The sequence below is a fragment of the Triticum aestivum genome, chromosome 6D (assembly GCF_018294505.1).
Source record: "Triticum aestivum cultivar Chinese Spring chromosome 6D, IWGSC CS RefSeq v2.1, whole genome shotgun sequence".
Taxonomy (NCBI): Eukaryota; Viridiplantae; Streptophyta; class Magnoliopsida; order Poales; family Poaceae; genus Triticum; species Triticum aestivum.
Window position 1 is genome coordinate 76111991 of NC_057811.1, and position 19544 is coordinate 76131534.

Below are 19544 nucleotides of genomic sequence, written 5' to 3' on the forward strand. Positions count from 1 at the left end.
GGCCAGGTCCAGTGGGGGGGGGGGGCTTTCGTTCTTTTTTTTTTTGTTCTGTTTTCTGTTTTATTTCATTTAAAAGTATTTAGACATTTTATAAAAATGTGTTTTCTCCACCATAATTACCAGTGTATTATTTAGAACCCACTGAACATTTCTGTTTGAATTTTTGAAAACTTTTATTTTCCACTTTAATTATATTTGAAGTTTGAACTAGGAGCTTGAAAAGGGTGTGATTCAAATGTGATCAAGCCCTGTTTAGCAACATGACTAGCTTAATCACAGGGGGTTACTGTAGCATGATTCTCAGGGTGTTACAGTACTGCCATGACGCTGGTGGGTCCCAACTGTCATCCTCTCCACGTACAGTCATCTCCTTGTTCCTCTCGGTTGTTGACGACGTTGACAACGCAAGAGGGCGGCGCACCGCGCACGGCGAGCGAACCAAGGCCGCAAGGCGGAGGACAACGGCGAGGCCTCGAATGGAACGAACAGGAGCCATTGAAGATGCGCCGGTCCAGTTGCAGGCGGAGGGGAGTATGAGGGTTGACTGGTTCGGGCGCGGGTGCGTGTTGGGGCTGACGTCGCCGGAGAATAACAGGACGTGTGGGGGAATAGAGGGAGACCTGGCCAACGTTGGAGGGTACATACGGTAGGGCGGCGGAGGCGCAGCCAGCCATGGGAGGCGGGAGCAGGCGGAGCCGACGGGGTGGTTTGGTTTGGGCGGCTGGAGGAAGAAGAAGACAAGAGATAGAAGATACACGACAGATGTTGGATGTCAATCCAACGGCTGGTAGGCAGAATCGTTTGTTGACTGGCTAGTAAGTCGACACCACCTTGGATAGGCTATTTCCTCGCGGGTCCCAAATGTCAGAATCCAAATCTGTCACGGTCATGCAGCCTTTCCTATGAAAATTTACAGCCCATTTGATGTGCTAGTTCGAAATAAGTTTGTGGGTGCTGGTGGGGGCTAATCACTTGGCTTCTGTAATGCAAAGTGAGCTCAAGCAGCCGGCGAGAGTGATGTTATTTCCCTTGGTTGGGATTTGTTAGAATATTTCACTCTAAATTAAACGAATGGCAGGCCATTTGCCTTGTTTCAAAGAAAATATGACAGTCACAGCCGAGCTGAAAAGGGCAGGAACATCTAACTCCAGCTTACAAACTGTACAAAAGCACGAGGGTTAATTGTTCATCAGGTTTACAAAAAAAACCAGATTGAAAAGGGCAACAACATCTAACTCCAGCACTGTTTTCGGCAGTCACAGTCAAATGGATCGGTCAGGTCCATAGAATGAACATCCTGGGTCGTAAAATTTACTGGATTATGACCACAATATGTTGTAAATAGAAGCCCGGCATGTTCAGAAGATCTTTTGCCCACCCGAAACTCCTTTTTTTGCTCTTCGACATACCCATCCGTCAAAACCATGCTGCTGATAAACTTAAGCCTGATGGACAATAGTAACCTCGCATTCAGCAGGAAGAATGTGACAAATCTTGTGTTTGCACGGTTGGCTACATATCGTTCTAGCGTTATTATCTTCAATCGAATCTCATGAGAAGTGAGAAAATCTCGATGCTTACGAATCCACCGATTGGTTATAACTGTCTTACCCCATCCTGTTGCCTAAATAGACATGAAGATTGAAAACAGTTAAGGTCTAAAAGAAGAGTGTCGAAAGAGCAATAGCTGAACGATTAATTCTAGTACACTATATGCAGGCTTCCAATGTGCGTGAAATTATCACCTTTATATACAACTTCTCCAGACATGGAAAGCATTGCAGCAACCCAATAATCTTGTTCAGATCAAAACTATTCATTTGGATATATAAGATCTTGACAGAATCCAGCACCATTGATAGGCCATCCATGGAGAAACTCTTCATTGAGCACAGAACATAATATTAGTACAAAATGTGTACTCCAAGATGATATATAAATTATGCGCAGAAATTTAAAATGCAGCTTATGGTTACAAGTGTAGATGATAATATAAAGTACCTGAAGAACTGTGGAGCCAAACACCATATTGAAATGAGCACAGAGATCATGTATTACACCCAAGGTCTCTAGTTTAGGCGCAGAGAGGACGGTTATTTGCAATGGTGAATAACTAGAATCAAGGATCAACCTTTGAAGTGAAGGGGCATCTTGGATATGAGCTGCCTTCCGTCAAAAGAAATTCCAATTCTTACAAGGTTAGGCGACTTTATTTGGAGATAACCGATTCTAACTGTGAAAACAAGCACCAAGCACTCCAGCGCAGGGCAACTGGAGTGGATGATGCTGTGCAATGAGGCCTCCGATATACAAACCCGCACAGGTGAAAGTTTCTTGAGAAATGGGAGTCGAAGGTTTAGTACCAGATTGTCTGGTAGGTAGCACAACACAAAGGTGGCGGTGTGGAGAGAGGACGAAAACCGCGAGATGGACATCGGTGCTGAGGGCACAAGTTCATGGCGTTCGGTATGTGGTATGTGATTTCCAGGGGAATAGTAGAACTCAAGCAGCTGTAGTTCTGTGAAATCAGGGGATTTCAGCCAGGCGTCCACCGTGCAGGGCATGGTATGCTTGCTCAGGTAGCATGACGGGATGCAGAGGCTTTGAACGGAGCCCTGGTGGGAGGAGATGATGGCTCTGGGGATTTCAAAATCATTAAGGGGCACGGCTCGCCATAGAGGGCGCCACCGAATTGAGAGGACTTGGGTGCGGCAGCAATCCTTGGTGGGGAGCAGCGAGATGATCTCCCCAAGGACGGCGTCCGGGAGATCGCTGATGTGGTCCACCCGAGATTCTACGGGTTCCTGGGATCCGGTGGGGGCGGGGTCGCCGCTTCTCCCCGCGCTGCCGGGTGCGGGATCTACAACAGGCGTCACCGCTGGCGGGAGCCTCATCTTCTTGGCGCTGGGGTCAACCGACTCCATTTTCCTCGAGGGCGTCGCGTCGCGCTCACGGATTTGAGCAGAGTAACGAATGACGAGCCTAGTTGTAGTGCGAGCGAAGAAGAAGGGGAGTTGGGGGTTTTCTGTAGGAGTGAGGAAGAAGGGGAGCTGGGGTTTTCTGTAGGAGTGAGGTGAGGAATTTGGGGGTACGAGTGGAGCGAGCTGACGTGAGATGGGTGGGAGCGAGGAGGAAGAAGAGTACCCAGTGTGGATGGGCTTTTGAATTGATTTTACTATTTACTAGTCTGGATGGGCTGTTTTGTCTTGGGCCCAGAGAAACAATTACTACTAGTACAGTGGAGACACTCTACAGCTACCCAGAAAAACAATTACTACTAGTACAGTGGAGACACTCTACCGCTTCTGGCTCCTCCTAGGTCATTGAAACGTCTCCCTCTACTGAATGCCATTATACTTTTGTTCACCGACATGCGGGCCATGCAGCGCGCGGGCCCAAATGCCATCCACCAAATTAGAAGGCAGTATGCAGGCGGAGAGTCACCCCGGTCGTAGCGCGGCAGTAACAAGCCGTCGTATCACAAAACCCCACCTCCCCGCAGTCTAAGTTTGACGGACGAAGCAACCATCATTTCACTCTTCGCTGAATCCCCTTCTCCCTCGGACTATCCTTCTCCCTCACCGTCTTCAAGAAAGGCAACACTCGCATCTGCCACTGTTCTTCTCTCCGAACGAAGGGAAGGTAAGCAGATCCGTGATGTTGGTATATTTTCGTTCAGAGAAAAAAAAGAACTTTTGCAAAGAAGTAACCGATCCTCACTCTCTTTTTTTTTTCATTGTCATTGCGATTGTGTTTTCCTTTCAGTGGTCTCCTAGTATTCGTCAGTTTCATGATGGACCAAGGAGAACCAGGCAAAGATCTGTCGATATTGGAGCAGACGTGGGTGGCTGATCCCCACGAGACAGAGAGCTCCAAGAAGATGGAGGCAACCACCGAGCTGACCCCAGATACGCTCACGGCCACTACTGAGATGGTCAACGCCCCGTTTGAGGTTACAGCCCCCGTGGCACTGCAGGAGCAGTTTTCCCCCTTCGAGGATGTGCCCCCCCCCGCTGAGCTGCCCAAGGTGATTTCCTTCTTTGCCGATCTCGATTGTGGTTTTTCATCCAAGTATGTGGTGATTTTTTTAGAAAAGGATGTATGTGGTGATTAATAATGCAAATTTTTATTAGCTTCGATGCCATGCTATACATAGTGGTTTAAATAACTTGTGTTTCTTATACTGAAAAGTAATTCAGAATTTGTTTCTGTTTCAATTAGAGCCCTAATGCAGACAAGGATTGTGTGGTTGTACATGTCACTCGCCATGAGGCGGACGACCTGAATATACGCACTGGGAAAACAGAGTTCTTAGGCTGTTGGATCCTGGAAGCCATTTGCGGTTATACCAATGAAGAGTTGTATTCCAGCCTCACTGTTGTCAGGCGTGTTGTCCAGGGTGTACTGAAGCACAAGAAGTTCAAAGCTACTCCTTCGTTTGTGAGGCATACTGTTCTTGTCAAGCTTACGCGGGAAGATGACGTGGCATGCCTCCACAAACAAGTTTATTAGTGGCAAGGCCACAAGGTTGTCTTCATGAAGGTTCACAGGATTGAGCTGATGCGGGACGTCCTCGATGATGTTCATGGCAAGGTCCGTCTTGTGTCCAACCCAAATTAGATCGAGGCATGAAATAGTTGCCCCAACTAGTGTTTAATAGTAGTTTGGATTGTGTCTAATTATCCGAACCTTGCCTGTTATCGACCCCTCTGGGGCTAGTACTCTATTTGAATCCGTCTATGGGAACTGCTGCTACTTTTGTGTGCCCGTGAATCATGTGAGAACCATCGTAATTGTTGCCGAAACAGATGCGTCCTCACTAGTTTTTCATGAATATGGCATGGTAAGACATAAGTTGTCACGGTTTATCATACGAGCAGTGTGTGTTTTGATGAAATAGAGCACTCGTTCGAGAACCGTGCGCCGACGTATACATAAGTACTTGTAAACACTGTTGGTGCTACCCCACTTGTAAGCAGTTGTGCAAAACACGACACATTGGCTCAGCTCGCTTCAACACTAGGATATCGACCAGCTAACAATCAACAATCTGCTGTCTGACATATAATCAACTATGTATCTTGTTACAGTGGTTCATGCAGTTAATTGAGGCCACAATGTAATAAATTCCAAACGTTCACACGCTAGTCCAGCACTCATGTGGAACACTCACATTAAACTCGTCTTCATAAAAAACTTGAAAAGCATAAGTTAAGCAATTTTATACATCTCAATGATTCATAGAACATAACAAACATATACTAGTTCACAGCAAAAGACAAAGTTGTGAGAAGGTTTACAAATCAGGAAAAAACAAGCAAGGCTTCTCTGAGCAAAGGGCCTCCCGGCAGGCTTAAATTTCCTGGAGTTCACTCTGGTTTTTTCTTGTTGCCACCATTCAGGGTTAGGTTCTCTCATTCCAGAATAACCAATTATAATTGTGGTCTCAGCTGGAATGCTGAACTGAACCATGCAGTGTACTGACCAGCTGAAATGCTTGTGCATTCCACTAAATTTAAGCACCGCTATTTGCAGAAATAAGCAGACCACAATGCCTCTTGTCTGCGCACCTGTCCAAAAAACCGCCGTGCAGCCGTGCCAGCTAGTCCTCGGTCCATGGATGAATTGGTAGAAAGTGCATTCCGGACTAGGATGCAGTTGTTTTCGCTCGTCCCTGCACTGCAATCAGGAAGTAAAACGTACGAATCAGCTTCTTTTAGATTGCATTGGTCATTCTACCTTAGTTACTAGTACCAATGTAGGGATACCTTGAAGACGGGAGGTTAGACGACGGCAACGAGGGATAGCCATCTCATTTTGCGCAGTTGTACTAAAACTGAGGTGTGTGCTTTTGATTGCGCGGATAGAAACGATACGGAGACAGACATCCCTGTTTGCGCAAATACGAAATACGGTTATTTAAACAGTGACAGATATTACTACTTTCCCCCATTTCCTCTTAGAACCAAGTCCTAGATTCATGCTACAGCTTTCCCACTTTCTTCCTTGTTTGAACCAACGCTTTGAGTCGACTGTATGAACTAGCTTTACTTCTAATAATAGTAGAAGTCTAGGTGGCTTTGGAACAGCGGACGGAAGTAGAAAAGGATCCACACGAAGGGAGCTGGGGTAGTAGAGCAAGGCAGGTTTCGAAGGAATATATACCTGAGGGTCGTCGGCATGTGGCAAAGACAACGTCGGGAGGCCGCATCTTGGCCACAATACCGCAGGGAGGAAGAAGGGGTCGGAGGCCCTCCCGAGCCGGCGCTCTCTCGGAGAGAACAGCACAGCCGCCGATCGGGACGCGTGGGCAGCCGTTGGTCTCCTCCCTCACCGCCGGCGACATCGTGAACGATGCACCTACACCCCTACCCCGGTCGAGGTTGTCCGGCCGGATTTGTGACCAGCCGTGAGCTGAGAGAGAGTGTGGCCGCCTATGTGTTTCTTAGATCTGGAGAGCATGAGAGAGTGAATGAGAGGAACCCTAGTAAAGCAAGCGCTAAGGCTCCTGCTTTTATATATAGTGGAGTGATTTTGTTGTACCAGCTTCAAAAAAATGTGCTCCTACGTGTACCCGCGAGTGGGTGTGAGAGAACTAGTGCGTGCGTGCACCGCTTCTCTTCATGAGAGTACAATATACTATGCCCAAAGAACGTTCGCCGCAAGAGTAATAGTATAAGTGTGTGACGTGTGAGCTAAAATAAAATGTGCGCGCCGTCTTTTGTTTTTTAGAAGTTCTGAGGGTAGGGTGTGAAGAGCACATATGTGCGTGACGTCTGCCTGCAGATAGACGGTGGGTGCGACGTGCGAGTCTGCGAGAGGACTCGGGAGAGTCGTGACTCGTGAGGGTGCATGTGCGTGAGAGAGGGGGGCACGTATCAATGCAATGCATGTGTCCGTAAATCATTATCCGACAGACGTTCGCCACCGGCCTTTTCCTGACGAACGCTGTAAGAACCGTTAGATCGGCATCCGACAGTGTCAGTTTTGCCATGTCATTTAACAGAACAACCACTCCTCCTACACATAAATCTTCCACGTGAGTGTTAGCAACTGCCGTATGCTCCCTCCGTTCCGAAATGCAGTGCATATAGCTTTATTGAAAATTCGAACCTCGCAAACTTTTACCGAGTTTTCGTGTACCAAATTGCACATGTAGAATACCATGTATATATCATTTCATTCATCTTCGAGAGGTAACTATAAAGATGGGTGAGGAGTCTACAAAGAAAGACCATCGTATCACCCGCAGCAATCTCAAGCATCCTTTAGTGTCGAGGAATATCATAGGAACTCTATATGATATGATTTTTATAGGATTTTTTCCTTTAGAGCCAATTGGTTCATAGGAATAGATTCATATACTCCACATTTCAAAGGAAATAAACATGATATCATTTCTATAGCTTTAGAGCCACTTGGTTCATATGAATGGATTCCTATACTCCCTTAATTTCAAAGGAAAATAAACATTAGCGTATATTCAATAGAAAAGTTCCTATGATATGAACCAAATTACATCTCTTTTCTAATCCCTCCTCATAGGAATTGAGATACATGTCATCTCTAGATTCAATAGAAAAGTTCCTATGATGTGAACCAAATGACATCTCTTTTCCAATCCCTACTCATAGGAATTGAGATGCTCCATGTCATCTCTTTCCCTACAACTTCCATGTATACATCTTCTATTCCTAAATAGATAGTACAACCCACTAGTGGCTTTTTTCCAAAACATGCAACTATGGCACAAGAACTATATAGTGTGCCAATAACTTTGAAAGATGGTCACTGGATGAAGCTAACCCGACAGTGCAGAGATAGGCAAATCCGAGCACTACTGGCCGTTGGATATCATCAACATTCCACCAGATCTGCCACATGTACAATTTAGAAGACTCCATGGTTGAACTTAAGCATAATGCACAAACCTCAAAACACAAGCACTTTTTCTCCTCTCCTTTGTTCTAGAATCTTCTGTATCATAATTGATTTTTTTCTAAATGAATTGCCATTATTTGTTTTTTACTTTATGATTTACAATGCACAACCCCATGAATCTTAACATTTTTATAAAACTAATTGATTTTGAATGAGATGAACTATAAGAACTAAACGAACATCTACATCATGCATATATGAGTCAAAGCTTTACATGCTATAGTGTGTATTTATTCGTAATTTGGTTTCGAAATCTCATGCGTTCAATACATGTGTACCTTACTAGTTTTGAGTAGAGTAGCAAATTTCACGCGGCCCCGGGTATATCAAAATGCAGGGCCCATGCATCATTGCCTTTCGGTCGAACCTATGTCCACAATTTTTTGTACGTACTATATCTCCACTTGTCCCCGAACCCAAAATGCTGCCTCGTTCCCGTAAAACCAAGCGGCCCACACATATTTAAGGCGTCGACTCGAACCCGTTTACTACGACGTGGCCCCGCACGCCGTAGTACTCCTACAAACCCTACCGCCGCACTCATCATCGGTTTTCTTCAAGAGGACAAGGGAGAAGCCGATTTGTAGTGGAGGCGCTTTAAAAAAAAAGGATCTGTAGTGGAGACCCCTACCCTAGGGTGCCCTAGGTAGCTGCCGCACGCATCATTGTTTTCTCTTTTCTTTATGCTATTGCGCCCTAGAGTGAAATGATGGTTGCTTCATCCGTCCAGCTTAATGCGGGAAAGGTGGGGCTTTGTGATTTGACCCCTCATCGCTCATTTTCTACTACTGCAGTGCTACGACCGGGGTGCCTCCATTTCCAACCACTACTCCGAACTGTAATTTGGTGCATCGCACGTGGAACAAGATGGTGGATGAGCCACATGTCGGCCAAAGGGGTCCTGTTAAGTGTGTCGCCATTTCGTGTGCGGACTGACCCTGCTTGAGTTGCTACGCCAACACGACAGGAGCAGCCTACCACTTGGTTTTGCTCCTTGGTGAATCCCGACTATATTGATCTAAAAAGATACGTGCTGAACTACCCTCTCCGTCTTGGTTTTTTATTTTTATTTTTAGGCATCTCGGTTTATAGGGCCTGCACGTAGTTCTAGGTCATCCATTTGACTAACTAAATATGAGTTACTAAGTCACAAAAATTATATCATTGGATTCTTAAGCGGATGCAGTTGTATTTAAAAGTCGAGGGCGGGGCTTTTCCTGCGCGGTAGGTGGGGCAGTTCCGCCTAGTCGGTTCGACAGAGACGCGAGAAGACGAGGGAGTAGGTTGCTGCAAACGTAGGGCTGTGTGATTTGACAGCGAGTTACTGCTGGACAGGTGGGGCCCCGTGATTTGACTTGCCATTATCATTTTAACTGCGGCGCTACGACCGGTGTGAGTCTCCTGATTCCTGACCACCTCCATACAGGTGCCTCTCCCAATGCTCCACCATGTAGTAGAGGCTGGCTCTTGCATGAGAGCCCACTTCTCCACTTTTTCCTTGCCTCTCTTTCCTCCACATATGCAAAAATGCCATGTAAAGCGCACTATTGTACTTACTTTTACTTGCTCCTACAGGTGTTTAAGCTTGCCACATAGGCATAAAGTCTGATGTGGCAAGTTAATCAAGAAGAGAGAGACTAGTTTGGTGACCCAAGGAAGAAACGGTGCTAAGCGCGTGTACCTGGGTGAAAAGACAATCTTGAGTCTATAGCTAATTAAATGAAGCAAACTTAGCAACACCATTTCATTGGAAGAGGTCACTCCTTGGCAAATGCAATAAATACTAGTACTCCCTGTGTCCCATAATATAAGAACGTTTTTGGCACTAGTGTAGTGCCAAAAACGTTCTTATACACTAGTGTCAAAAACTTTCTTATATTATGGGACGGAGGGAGTACGAAGAAAGAGATAGAGAGGAGTAAAAAAATTACACTTATAGCCAACCTTATAGCCAACCTTGTTGTAGTATGAGTGATTAAGTGATGACTATGTATGACATGCCAACATCAGATAGCCTAACGCACCGTGTTAAATCTCCAAGGGCGCGACTGCGCGAGCGACGCGACGGTCGTGGTAGGCGGGACCATGATACGGGCTGCTGGCAGCCCTTGGATCTGAGATCAAACGGTCGCATGCTAAGTTGCTGAAAATTTGTAGAATAACCCTCCAGGATAGGATATTCACCCATAGGTCTAGAATCACGCCATGCAACCGTTCGATCTCAGATCCAAGGGCTCTCGGAAGCCCGTATCATGGGAGAATGGAAAGCCACTACCCGGCCGTTCGCACGCTGGCAGTTCGCTCCTACTCGTCCCCGCACGTCCTTCAATACTACGACGGTTCGCTCCTAGTCGTCCCGTCCATTCACATTACGACAGTTCCACTAATCCTAACCCTCCTCCCAAATCCATGGCGTCCCAAATCTCCACGATCGGTGGTGAGTACAAGGTTAGAACCATCACCGGCGATGAGTTTGACGTCATCTACACCCGTTCTTCCGTGACGGTGAAAGGATGCCTTTCTTGCTTCAGACGCATGTTCGAAAACTCAGATGATGAGTGGGTCGCTGGGCTAGATGTTGAGTACACCACAGTCCTGGGACGAGAGAAGGATCTAAAGGACGAAGAGAGGAAGAAGCCCGCCGTGATCCAGGTTTGCGTACATAACGTTTGCTTGGTCTACCACATATGCCATGCCGATGTTGAGTGCCAGGATTTTAAGAACTTCCTCAAGGACAAAATAGTGAAATTCGTTATTGTAGACTTTAAGAAGGACAAAGAAGTCCTGGGTCGGATATGCCTCGTTGTAGGCAACCCCTTCGACCTCCAGAAGAATCGGCTGGTGCCCTCTCGTCAGCCTTCAATGCTGACCCTGGCAGGAGCCATGGTTCATCCTTCGTACCGTAAACTGGAGAAACCTCATTACACGTTTCATCGTCATGCATGGCAGCGGAATGTACTAGATATAGACCACATCCACTACGCTGCAATGGATGGCTACCTTTGTTTCAATATCTACAAGGGTTGGATGAAGCGCAACAGCCAAGTGTGCGGTTCAAGCAAAGAAGTATCGGCCAAGAGGAAGAGGGACAAGGACGAAGTCGAGGACGTGGACGAGGACTCCGAGTAAGGTGGCAGTGTCATTGCTCATGGTGGTTCTAAACTTCTAATGCAGTGTCTACCGAGTTAGTTGCATAGTTTAATTTCAGGTGTGCTTAGTTTAATTTGAGGGGTGTGTTGTGCTGAGCCCCAGCAGAACTATGTTATGTTTCTTCTCGTTACTTTAACTCTTCAGTATGTACATACTACTAGTATTTCTTTAATAGAATTTAGCACCCCAATTAAGCACGTACTAGCTTTTTTAATAGTACTATATGCATAATTTGGCGACGAGCGCTCTATATATGTACCACCTTTTCTTTAATTTCAATTTTTGCTCCATGGCGCAATCCATCGATAGTACTACTGTACAAAAGTATACATTTTTTAAAAGGCTAGAGTACTGTTCATCACATATATAGCCAGTTAAATTCTCAACCTAGAACGACGTGCATGCCATGTAGTAAACCGATACGGAGGAAGTATAGTAAAAATGAGGTGATTTTACCGAGCGATCAGCGGGGGAGCATGGCCTGTCATGCGGTCCCACGTGTCATGATGTACCAAGGCGATGCGCGTGTCCCTCTTGAGGCAGAAGCAATACTACGTGGTTTGAGATGATGGCGAACCGAAGTGTGAAATAATGGTTGCTTCGTCCGTCTGGGAAGGTGCGGCATTGTGATTTGACGTCTCATTGCTCATTACTACTACTGGGCCGGTATGAGTGGGGTGCGTCCCCCTGCTGTTCTGCACTGTTATTTGGTGCTTGACACGTCGACCCGGTTGCTATATGTCCCACATGTCGGCGACAGGAAGTACAGAATTCATGAAAGGGAGCGTCGACGGAGGAGTATACTACAGAATTCATGGAAGGGAGCGACTTAGTTTTAGAAAAATCTGTTTTTACGGAGTACGTACCCACTAGGGTTTATAGGGCTCATCTAAAAAACATTCGTTTTTCCGTTTGATAAGTCTCAATTCTACTATACTAGTAGTAGTACCATTACATGTTGGATTTCGAGGTGCGTTAGATCACCCGACGCAAGCAGTGTCAAGAGGAAACTAACCAATGCATGTACAAGTTCATGGAAATTTAGTGGTCATTCATGCATTCGTTCTAATTAATGCCTCGGTAAATATAACTTCTTGAGAAAAATGAGCGTACTAATTACTTGTGCAAACTATGAAATTAATTCGACCACTCACCATCTACCTTGGTTGGAGAGATTTTGAAATTGAGCCATAAACTGGAAAGGAGGGAGTAGTAACTTTTGTCTCAATTACTATTTGTGGCCTTGTATAGATGCAAAATGTATTTTTTTATAGTGGCCTTGTATAAGTAAATGGAGGTTGTACTAACCAAAGTACTTAGTAGGGACGAGGAGTAAACGGAGGGAGTAGTAAAATTTTCTCCTCGTGCTGCGAGCCACCGTGCGCGTGGGCGAGGGAGCGGGCGTAAAGGCGTACAGTAGTAGTAGTAGTACTACTACTACTCGTAAGCAAGCTTCACCTCATCCTGCGAGCCACCGCGCCCGTGGGCGGGGGAGATGGCGTACTAAGCAAGCTTCTCCTCGTTATGCGAGTTGACGGGACACATCAAAAGTACTCCAGTGTATAGAGCCTTGCCTCTAAGGTAGGCCCCACATGGTTTGCCTCTTTTTTTTAATTTAACATAACGCGTCAAGTCGTAATTTGTTTGTTCACCCGCGGTAGACGATCCTCCCTCCACCAAGTGGATAACCAGTACACGTGCCAAATTACCACGTGGGCTGCCTTTTTCGTACAGAAATGAGCTCCACCGTGTACCCGCGCGGGTGAGGTTGGGAAAGAGACGGGAGTACGTGCGCCATGCGTGCACCTCTTCTCTTCGTGCACGTCCCCCACCTACGTGGGTGTGTGTGAGGGAGATACAAACCTAGACATAATGCGCCGTCCATCCCCATGCCTCCGCCCAGTTCGACCACCAGTCACCACCATGCCCCACTCCTCCTCACCTTATCTCTCATCTTTCTCCCTCCATTTTTATATACAAGGGGCCACTATCAAAATTACAATTTGCAGATATACAAGGCCACTAACACTAATCGATGCAATATTAATGGTGTTTGCCTCGTGGTACTAGCAAAGGAGGACATTAATTATCCCTTGCATGCATGCGGGAGTTTGTAAAAAAATGCATCTTGATGTTCCGTGCAATGCACAGGCATCTTGCTAGTCCATGAAAATAACACATGAAAAAATTCCACGGCGAACGAGGGATTTGAATGTGTTGGGAGGGGCTGTTTGGATCTTGCCCGGGGTAGCCAAAATATTGGCGACCCTTTTGTCCACCGGTGCCTTTGCCACCGATGAACGAGGAATGGCTCGGGTGCTCATGCTGTCATGCATCCTCCAGCGCGCACGTTAGAGACGAGCTCGCACGAGCTGTGTTTTTTTGTCCCACAACGCCGCCCGAGCCGCCCGCAGACCGACCGGCGACCCGCAAATTACGCCATCCAACCGTAGCTGCACATATTATGACAGCAACTCAAGCAACCGGACGAAATTCACGCAAACACGTAGACAAACTGATATTTCATATAAACAACGATGGAAATCATATAAAATACCGGATTTTCATACAAACATGACGAATTTCATTACATTCAAATGAACTACGCGGTGCTAGTTCTGGACAACACATGTATATAATACTTGGCCTAAATGGTCGCCCGCCGATCGATTTGTGTTCCTCATGTCCGGCAGCACGATCACCGGACTGCCGGGAGCCCCGAAGGTATATGCTTCAGCGCAAAGGACGGCTCGCTTTCCCACTGCCCAACTGATATCATTGGCTGGTGCCGAAGATGATGGTGGCCGGCACCGGTTCGAGTTCATCACCGGCCACTACTTCGCTATGGCCGGCACCGGCTCGAGTTCATCCTAACATTCCCCTCTTCCGTGGAGCCCATGCGGGGTCGACGAAGGTCCTCGCAACAAAAGGATCCGACAAGACACCTGCTGTGTACGCCGGCGTCGCCTCCGCGGTGGCCTTCATGGGACCTAAGCGGCGTCGGCCTCCCGTGTACTACTTCTCCTCGATGATGACGGCGGACGCGGAGGCGCTGGCCACCGACTCGTCGCTCTCCACGCACCCGGCTTCTGTCGCTGCTTGCATGGCGCGGCCGCCGGCATGGGAGTCTCGGCCACAGAAACAGGAGACGCGGTACGAGGCGGCGGCGTGGACGGCAGCAACGACGCCCGTGCACCGCTCCTCGTCGAGCTGGCCTGGAGCGGCGAGTTGCTGAACCGCGCGCCGGCTTGGGGCGGCAACTGGCTCCGTCGGGTGAGGGGAGGGAGGTGGATCAGCGAGCTGCATAGCTCGTATCCGGCGGGCTACCCAGCCGGCTTAGATGCGGAATAACTACTCTTCGTAAGCCATTGTAAGAGTGGACAAAATGGTGGAGGAGATAGGGGAGCGGCGGAGGTTTGCGATTCTTGGCCGGCGTTTGGCCTCGTTTAAATAGGAGATTAAATAGACGGCAGACGGCCGGCGTTGCATTTAACGCCGGCCCGGTCATGAACGGACGTGTGTCCAGAGTGTGTTTCTCGGCTTCCACACGGGCGGGTTTCATGGAGGCGTTTGAATGCGGCACGGAGGCGTGTTCAGCCGGGCGTGCCGTGAGTGGCGCCCTCGACTCTGACTTAGGACACCGCGCCATTCTTCCACTGACGTGTGGGCTCTTTGGGTGCATGGCCTGCATGTCAGTGACCCAACGCAGGCAGCGCACATCAGAGGAACCTTTGGTGGGCCAGGGCGGTCAGAAGCGGGCATTTCATAAACCGATGATTGTTCATTGAGTGTGACGTCATCTTTTTCATGTAGATAAGCCTACCATGTTGATAGCCCATTCGATACGTTGTGATTCATAAAGACCGCTGCAAACATCAATGTTCTGCTTATCACAGATAAGATTGATTAATACCTGTAACAATCCATGTCCTTAACAAAGGGTGCATGCACGTATAGGTTGAGCGTGTGTCTTGCGTCGTGTGCTGTGTGCATGCAGGCGTGCGAGTGTTGCGTGCGTGCAAGGGTACATTTCAGTGTTGCATGCATGGGTGCGTACGTGCGTGTGTTCGTGAGTGCATGTGTACGTGCCAGTGTTGCACGCCAGCATGCGTGCGTGTGTACGTGTCAGTGTTGCACGCCTACATGCGTGCGTGTCTTGCGTGCGTGTATGTGTACGTGCGGGGTGAGGCTACACGTTAGTCGACTGACTTTTTCATCTCTGGTCATTAGATTTTCCAGCCGTTGGATACGAAATCAAGGGCCTCCAGTTTATCATCAAACTCCACCCCCTGAGCCACCAGCCACCACCGGCCGAACCGCCAGCCCCCGCAGCCCGCGGCCGGCCCGCCCTCCCCGAATCCACTCCCCACCACCGGTCCACCGCCGCACCGGCCATCCCTCTACCCCTCCCCCCGCTGAGCTTTTTCTCCGGGGATCCCCACCCCACCGCCCAATGAACGCCCCCCAACCGCCGGTGACTGCCAACCAGAGGTCTCACGACTTCGAATACCCACCGACCACTAATTTATTACCATTTCTGTCCTTCATATACGCGCTGACGGGTGAGCCCTATGGTAATGTGCGCTGCTGAATGTGGACTGTTTGACTGGTCAATTGATCGTGTTATCAACAAATTACGGAGCTGTATGGTGAGCCAGTGACCGTATGATCACCCTAAAATGTACTCCTATTTTATTAACACAGTACAGACTCAAACTACCATTTCTTTCTTTCATATACGGGCTGACAGGTGGGCCCCACGGTTACGCGCCCCGATGGTGCAACACTAGTTGCGCCGCGTGGAACGTTTGACTGGTCAATTGATTGTGTCATCAACAAAATACGGAGTTGTACGGGTGAGCCAGTGACCGTATAATCATGATATGTATTTGTTTAACACGGTACAGACGCAAGGGCTCATATATACGCGCAAGCACTCACCGCTATAAGCGCACACAGTGAACCCTACCCCTATGAGCACCTTCGAGGGAGTGGGCCAACATATATGATCTTGAGATTTTACGAAGTCACCATAGGTGCCTCGTAGTCGAGTGGAACGTCTCCTCCCACTGAACGTACATCGCCGGAAAATACTGAAATTAACACAAGATAAATGCGAGCACCGGGACTTTAACCTTGGTGGGCTCGAGAAACCACTGTCCTCTAACCATCCAACCACATGTTGGTTAGCACGACAAAATGTATGTGGTGACCGTGATGAGCTTATTCTGAAGTCTACCGGCCATATCGTGCTTTCGCTTCAAATACAATGACCGTAAGTGTCGTCAACAAAATACGGAGCACGCATCAAATGCAAAGTCCGTCAGTGTCATCAACAAAATATGGAGACGTATCGTGAGCTAGATACCGTTGTACTATTGTATATGCTTATTTTCTTAGTGGCCGATTGCGTGTGTGGTGTGGTGGGCACATCATTTCTAGTTGTGGTGGGTCAACATGAAGACTCATGGGTCGGTTCCATCCTGCTCCACATATAGGTTGGACCGAGACGTGTTATATGAAGACCCATGTGGAGGACTCGGCGTACAACACGAAGCTACAGAGTCGCGGAGGACTCTATCCCCACTGGTGATAAGCCGACTATATATGATTTGTAACCCTAGGCCCTTAGTATGTTATACAAGCTTGGGGGCTAGTTCGTCGATAGTATACACACACGCACAATGCCTGGTACTCACGTGTACTTTGTACACACCCCTATCACTAATATACAGTACCAGGAGTAGGCTCTTTCTTCAACTGCAAGGGTCCGATCTGAACTAGGGTAAAACTTTGCCTCGTATTACCATCCAGCCTAACAGCCAGGGGTATCCTACCGAATGATATGATGAAATCATATCTGCCAACTACTAAGAGAGAGGTGTGTCGAGGGGGGGGGCAATGTGTGCGAGAGAGGCCTAAAGATAATGTGTGTGCGGGAGACACGTAGGCACATATATGTGCGTATAGAGGGCTAGTAGAGACCGTGCATGTGTATATATGCATGTGAGAGAAATAGTGTTTTCCAACTGAGATTAGTGAAAAGAGTGGTACATAGTAGTCAGAAAGAGAGAGAAACAGAGAGAGCATGTGCGTGAGACACCCCGACACCCTGAGAGAGATTGTGAGCATGTGTGAAAGAGAAATGCTGATGCATATAAAGTGTGTGCACTTATGCGTTAGATAGAGAGATATATAATGCGTTTGTGAGAACGGGGCGAGGCATAGTGCATCTACGTGTAAAAGGCAGTTCTACGCATTAAATTAAAATATAAATGGCATTATTATTTTTGGATGAGATCATGAATTTTGCAAATTGCGTATGGACGAAAATCGGTCTATCAGACACCCATACTCTATTGAATTCTAGCATGTGCATGTGTTTATTTCATATTATCGATCCATAGAGTGAGAGCGGTTTGAAATACAGGCAATGGATGCTTTTGCAATTCATATATAAACATTAATTAGTGCACTCCATGTTGTTAGTGTGAAGCACTTTATACATTTGTCACTTGCATGGATACATTCCAAATTGCTAGCTACGAAATAGAATACATGTCGAATTCAACATAAAGGGGGTTTCGAAGATTCGAATTCATAGGAAGTGCATTCATCTATTTGAACCCGAGATAATGGCATTTGTAAATCAGATGTAAAAGGGGGCATCAATCTTTGTTGTGAGTTTGAACATGCTATATATATTCATACGCATATCTAACTTTTTTTTGCAACCAAGGAGATTATATCTAGAACCATGCATGAACTGAGGTAAGTTGCATATTTTTTAATATATACTCGTGTACAATGTATATTCGAATGTACCCCCTCCATTCCAAAATAATCGTAGCTTTAGGATTTTGAAGAGTAAAGATCTGTGAAGTCTGACAAATCCTGAAAGTTCAATTCAAGAGAACCGAAAACGTTAATGCTTCTGCTCCCAAATATTGAACGAAGCGCCAAATAGGCCTCTGGTCACCCGAAACCGCGTGAGACTAATGTTTTGGTGGTAGGAAATTTCCTGACTCTGGCCCATGTAGCATATCGGCCCGATGTCCAAAGGTCTAAACCGGGGTAGGTTTGTAACTTCACCAAGACGCCAGTCTCAACCGCCTCCGAGAAGCATTCATACGCCGTGGGCGCCTACCCATGCGCTCGGCCGAAATCTATCCCGCCCACATTTGGACACCTGACATGACTGTCCTACCCCCAACCCGCAATATGTCCGAAATTTTAGATGGGGGCAAAGTTTGTAACTTTCCCAAATTTCAAACAAGCGCATCTCAAACCGAAACATTATTCCCCCTTAGTTCCCCGCCTCCCTCCATTTCCCCATTCATACTCCATGGGCGCGAAAACGCCCTCTCCACCAGCCGCGAAACCCCAGCCTCCTCCGTACTCCACCCCATAGCGGCCAATCCACCGCCGCCCTCCTCCATCACGCCGAAGCCCGTACCCCGACGTCGTCGTCCAACGCAACCGCAACCGCAACGCCCTCAAGGACTTAGTAGCTGAAGCCGAGGCAGAGCTGCCTCCACGACGCCGACGACGACGTGCACCGTACCAGAACCACTCTGACCACGCCGTCCTGCGCCTCACTACTGCGGCTCCACTGTCGCAACCGTCCACCGCACCGGAGCTGTTCCCGCTACGCCGTCGTTCGCCGCCTCGGATCTGCTTCCCCGCCGCCGACAGACGGCCACCGCACCACACTCAACAACTTGGCCATGGGTTCGTCCAAGGCTGCACCGTCCTCCACAACTTCTGGTTTCCGGCGAACAACAAGAAGATCGTCGGAAAAACAGAAGGAGGACACAACACTGCCAGCAGAAAGAGGTACTCCTCTTCCCTTATTCGTGCAAATCTTACGTCTCCTCTCACACCGTATTCATCCCACGAAAGAAACTAGTCGAGCGCTTCTTACTGCATCTTCTTCATGATACTAAATGCACAAGGTTTCCTCCCTTTTACTATTTCATCTTTGCTAGAGGTCAGTAGCCCGCCTAGATTTCAATTCAGGGTCAGTCGAACCGCAATTAAAAGAAGCAGCACCCGCTTAGGCGCGCGGAGCACCTAGTCCGCCTGTTCCCCGAGGAAGCGGCACATCGGTGTCTATCATAGGGATGTGGGGCGCAGGAGCTGCTTGCGCCCGATCTGGAGGTCGGCGGGGCTTGAATGGATTGCCGGGGGGGAGGGGGGGCGGTGCCAAGCACGGCGGTGCAGTTAGGTCGAGGGGAGGGCGTAGGTAGGGGAGGAATACTGGGCCGGTGGTCGCTGGCGTTTCGAGGAAGATCGTCAACACTGACTGGCTGGAGGTAGATGAAGGCGATCTGCCCGTTCTTTGTACATCGGACGGTGCAGAAAAAATGGCTGCTTTCAGTCGACTGTTATTTTCATAGAATCCTGTAGTAATTTAGTGTGCCATGCATGTTGTAGAGCTATCATATGTCTCC